The sequence below is a fragment of the Ostrea edulis genome, chromosome 3 (genome assembly GCF_947568905.1).
Source record: "Ostrea edulis chromosome 3, xbOstEdul1.1, whole genome shotgun sequence".
Lineage (NCBI taxonomy): Eukaryota > Metazoa > Mollusca > Bivalvia > Ostreida > Ostreidae > Ostrea > Ostrea edulis.
The window spans coordinates 4,241,143-4,247,423 of record NC_079166.1 but is presented as its reverse complement, the minus strand read 5'-3'; the positions used below and the strand labels follow the sequence as shown (position 1 = coordinate 4,247,423).

Sequence of the window (6,281 nt, the reverse complement as noted above, 5' to 3'; positions counted from 1 at the left end):
GAAAATGTTATCTACGTTATTTCATCTGATATTTCTAGAATGCACTCCCTTAGCGATTGGCTAGTTCCGAGCAAATAAAAATCCCCGACTGGGTGGGTACTAGATGGAGTCCTGCTGATAAGTTTCAGTACTTGATATCTGTATTCTGTACACCAAAATAGTCTCCATGCCCGACTTTATTTCCCTGTGTAGCGACATTTCTCAATATTATCAGTTTTTGCTCCGCAGTAAGACGCGTTTTTAAGATGTGGTACGGATAATTTTTATCATCAACATCTTATAATACGGCGAAATTTGTACTAGCGGTAGTATCTATATTTATAATTAATCTCAGCTGTGTCTTTATTCTTTATCGGCTTCCCCTATATCCGTTAGCTTTTTCATCCCTAGTTCGCCATCGTTCATGCACAAATACAGCAATTGTCGCAAGCTCTCTCTCTCTTTCTCTCTCTCTCTCTCTCTCTCTCTCTCTGTTTTCTGTTGGATAGGTTGGGAAATTGTTGTTTTTTTTCTAGTTTTTAACCGAACGGAGATATCGATTTCGCACGACTACCATTAACGTCACCCTTTCATAAATAGGCACTAGAAAGTTACCATTTTCTCATTACATTCATTAGAGCAGTACTCCGTTAAGGTGGATCAAAATTATTGGATAAAAGTCAGAATTAATAGTTTGCCACATTTTTTATTTTATTCCATGAATAAAATTCCTCTGAAATATATATTTCTATCATGCGCAACATCTACTTAAATAAACATTTTGCAAAAACCTATGGCATCACATGGGGATCGATCAACCTTAATACCCGCATATAACGTATCGATATTGTCAAATCGTATCACTTTTCATGTGGTTTATTTAAAGGGGGTTGCTTGTCAAGAAGTTTAGACAATTTACCTCCTCCTACCGTTACTCCCTACATACATTTCACACACACACCCCTTTTTTCAAAATGAGGTTACGGTATTTGGCGCCACGCCACCATTTCTAAAATCATTGGATCCTCTCCTGGTTTCTTCCAATCACACATACCGATTTTATCCTATTTCTTTACATGGTACTAATATCAGTCTACTTCCTTGTGTATGACACAGGTTAGAGTACTAAGGGATGTAATGGGGACTGATGGGGAAATTATGTTGCTATAGTGTGCTACATTTTTATATTTTGTCAACACTATTTCCGATTGTAGAAATATACATGTCATTTAAATTCTTTAATGGCCTGAAACTTATATTTCAATTCAAATCAAGAATGTATAAAGTACTGAACATCACAAAGCTCTGAAATAGGGCCTCTGAGATGTGAAGAGTCGTTAATATGTTGCCGGATTTGGCCGACAGAATTGCTATATAATGGAGCAATAAGAAGCTGATTTTCCAGAGTTCTGTAGAGTAGAGGTATGTGGATAAGTCAGTTTTTTGGTTGTATTATCCAGTATTTGTTTGTTTGAATACCTAATAAATAACCAGCGACGCTAGTACGTTATACTGTTTATTGAGAATACCAAACTCACTTAAACCAAATGTTTTGATATTCACTTTTATTGTAAGGCATGGCGGCCGGATTATTTTCGCAAGTTGATATGATGTGCAACCTGTTTTTTGTTTTTTTTTTTTGTTTTTTTTTTTTTTTTTTTAGATCTGACTGATGAAGATGTGAGGATGTAATTAATGAAGATGAAGGCTTGAAGATGAAACTGATGAAGATAAAGGTACGTGTATATACATGTGTAAATGTGACTGATGAAGATGAGGGTACGTGTATATACATGTGTAAATGTGACTGATGAAGATGAGGGTACGTGTATATACGTGTGTAAATGTGACTGATAAAGATGAGGGTATATGTATATACGTGTGTAAATGTGACTGATGAAGATGAGGGTATATGTATATACATGTGTAAATATGACTGATGAAGATGAGGGTATGTGTATATACATGTGTAAATGTGACTGATGAAGCTGAAGGTACGTGTATATACATGTGTAAATGTGACTGATGAAGATGAGGGTATGTGTATAGACATGTGTAAATGTGACTGATGAAGTTGAAGGTACGTGTATATACATGTGTAAATATGACTGATGAAGATGAGGGTACGTGTATATACATGTGTAAATGTGACTGATGAAGATGAGGGTGCGTGTATCTACATGTGTAAATGTGACTGATGAAGTTGAAGGTACGTGTATATACATGTGTAAATATGACTGATGAAGATGAGGGTGCGTGTATCTACATGTGTAAATGTGACTGATGAAGATGAGAGTATGTGTATATACATGTGTAAATGTGACTGATGAAGATGAGGGTATGTGTATATACATGTGTAAATATGACTGATGAAGATGAGGGTATGTGTATATACATGTGTAAATGTGACTGATGAAGTTAAAGGTATGTGTATCTACATGTGTAAATGTGACTGATGAAGATGAGGGTATATGTATATACATGTGTAAATGTGACTGATGAAGATGAAGGTACGTGTATATACATGTGTAAATATGACTGATGAAGATGAGGGTATGTGTATATACATGTGTAAATGTGACTGATGAAGATGAGGGTATGTGTATATACATGTGTAAATGTGACTGATGAAGTTAAAGGTATGTGTATATACATGTGTAAATGTGACTGATGAAGATGGTTGACGAAGCTGGAGATATATAAGTACCAATTATTAATCATAATTATTTCATACAGAGGAGTACCAATATTATTCTGTACATTGAGCTGGGATGTCCACCACGTTATTTAACGTTTATCTAAATGTTAACTGAAGTTCATAGTATTTCGTCTTAGGTCGTTCATTATCGTCAAGCAATCGTGTTTCATTTTGACACTGTAGAAACATCACGGTTGAATGTTTAACGCCATACTAGATCTCGAGATTATCACTATAACTTATTTTATGCCTCATTCACACGGATGCGCATTTATGCCTCGTTCACATGGATGTGCATTAAATTTGATGCGAAGTTTAATAATGCGCATTAAGTTAATTCGAAATAGATAGCGTTCACACGGTGGTAATATTTAATGCGAAGTAAACTAATGCACATTAAATTCGTATGCATTTCTATTTTAAAAGTTGCGCGAAATAAATTAAAGAATTTATTCAAATATTCCATTATTGTGTTATAACTAGGATTATGTACAATATTATTAATATTGTTCCGATTTTCTCTTCTGAAATATGCCATCGCTACAAGTGGATTATTTTTTTTAAAATAGATAGTTCAACATAAGGGGGGGGGGATCCTCGCAAATAATGTATGTGCAATAGTTTTAAATTTTTCGATTTATCTAAAATTATCATTATAAATATTATGTACGTAAATGACGTAACGAGGCCAATCGGAACTACTCGGCTATTTCCGTAACCACAAATAAACCGGTTACAGAAAAGGACGAGCGCGTGATCTGATTGGCCTCGACGGGGAGTTTGTTGAAAGAGAGGAAAAAAAATCAAAGCTAAATGTGAAGTCACAATGCACGGTTTACGTTGGCTAACGTTATATTTCCCGCGGTAAATGAATAGGCGGATCCTATAATTATCCTCGTGTGTCCGAGTAGCGCAGAGGTAGCGCTCTCGCTTCTCCCACTGTGACCCGAGTTTGATCCCCGTGATCAGCAGTGGTTGTTTGTGAGAGGGTATGGCGGTCGTCCACTCGGACACATAGGTTTCCTCCGGTTTCCTCCCACATAAATGACCCCCTAGCGCAAACATCCGTGCATCAAAGGACCCCATTTGAAATAAGGTTTCGAGCTTTCGTGGGTTATCCTTGGTATCTATGTATGTATGTTTGTATGCATGTACATGTATATACCGAATAAACATTTATTTATTTATTTTATCTGTTTATCCTCATACATTCCCCCTTTAATATTTAGATGTTATTGGGCGTTTAGCGCGAGGGGAAATTCAATAAAATAAATAGATATATTAAAGTGAATTCTAATTTACCGTACTTAATCGAATTATGAACGCCAATGACCATGTCATGCTTCGCTAGGTCCAGCGATTCCACCGTATATATTAATGATGATAATGATAATAATATATGTATCTGTATAGCAGATGAGATTGTGTGATGTGTATACATATTTATACTCAATAATATATACATGTACCATTGACTGTAACACACTCACTGCCTCTTTGATATTCTTATTTTGTATCTAATGTCTAATTATAACTGTTATATGTTATGTCCTTTAGTTGGATACATATTTGGGAATATTTTATTCGAAAATGGAACATATGGTTTAAAAATAGATTTATCCAAAACTTATTTATTTCAGGTCCAATAAAATCGCTATCATGGCATCTGAAGACATTACCCAAGGTCAATATGTCATTGAATGTGACATCTGCAAAGAACCAGTCTCGTTCTTCTGCAGACGATGTGGGGTCAATCTCTGCGATCCTTGTGTTCCGGTACATCTCCGGATTAAGTCAAAGACCGGACATGACGTGGTGAATTATGGCAGTAGGGATGATGACGACACCTGCACATGCGATTCTCATTCACAGAACGAGTGTTGTGCGTATTGCCAGACGTGTGATGTCCCGATCTGCCTGGTCTGTGTTTCCATCAAACACAAATCACACGAAATGTCCGAGCTTTCCGAGAAAATTGAAGAACTAATGAAAACCATTATAAAAGAAAACGAGCGACTTCAAAAATATCAATGTGAACTTGCAAAAATCTTAGATCACATGACACAGAGATTGCCTTCATTATCCAAACTTTACCAACAGAAGAAGGATGAAGTGACGTGACGAGGAGAGGCGTGGCACAGACTCATAGATAAAACCGTGAATACGCTCCACCAGGAACTGGACGACATGCAAAAGGAGGACGAATCACTGCTCCGGAAACAGAAGAGAGAATTGGAAGAAATTTTAGGAAAAGTTGATGAAATAAACACCACGACAACGAAACTGAAAAATACACAGAATGTACTAGAAATGAAGAAATGTATACCAATAATTCAAAATCAAGAAACTCCCTCGGAAATTACGCAGTACTCGTTTCCGGTATTTTGCGAATGCAAAATTGATGACAACTATTTGAAATCGTGTTTCGGATACATTGAGAATATACAAGAAAGAGAAATTTCTCTGCCGAGATTGATATCTGAGAGCCCTGTGATTTCGAATCACAAAATATTAGAGGTGCCGAGCGTTATCACAGCTATAGACACAGGGTTTCCTGCTCACAAAAAGAATAATAATCGTCTATACGATATTGCTGTCATTGATGATAACAGAGTGTGGCTTGGAGGAGAAAGTAAAACACTCCAGTTGTTTGATTTCCAGGGAAACCTCCACGACACTGTCACCATCACAACACAGGGCTTGTATTTAACTGTGTACAACAAACACGTGGTTTACACAGAAAAAGGCAGCAATACTGTGTGTAAAGTAGCCGATGATAAAACGATCGAGACGATGTTTACAACCGGGGAGTGGATACCATACGGCATCACGAGTACCGCGTCAGATGACCTACTGGTCTGTATCCTTAAAGATGACCAGTCCAAAGTCGTGCGATACAGCGGCACCGGTACCTTACTCCAGGAAATCCAATACGACTCACAGGGCCAGTCTCTGTACCAAAAACCAACCTACATCACTGAGAATGTCAACGGGGACATCATCGTAACAGACTGGAAGAAAAACGCTGTGATTGCTGTCGATAGATTAGGAATATTTAAGTTTTCTTACCCTGGGAGGGACAAGCCATTTTTTGCATGCGCCGTCACTACTGATCCTGCCGGTCACGTTATCGTTACTGACTCAAATGGTGACAAGATCCACATGTTGGACACAGACGGGCGATTCGTGAGATACGTCATTCCTGATCTAGGGATTAAATTCCCACGCGGTGTGTGTATTGTCGGGGACGGGGAGATGTTTGTTGGGGAATGTAAGACCGGTGTATCGAAAAGAATAAAATATTTGGAGTAATAAACAGAATGAATTGTATGGTGTTTCGCATAAAGTGTTTTGTTATACAATAAATTGTATAACTTGAGCATGTTCTTGTTAATTTTGTGATACTACTAATCACCCCTGCAAACACAAGATCGTTAACCTGAACGTGATAGGTAACAATGAGTCTGACAGGGGTAAGTTTTAACGTTATTCATCAAATTAAAAGAAGCTATTCCCACAAATCTTAAAGCTGACATGAATTAATAAATACGCACACATTTCTCATCTTATCCGCCATATTTCTCTCAGGTAGCATAATTTACTC

General features: G+C 37.2%; 1 pseudogene; it reads left to right on the top strand.

The window, feature by feature from the left end:
• LOC125675615 (uncharacterized) overlaps window positions 1-6,056 on the top strand; it is a 7,035-nt pseudogene extending 979 nt beyond the window's left edge.
• The last annotated feature ends 225 nt before the right edge of the window (window positions 6,057-6,281 follow it).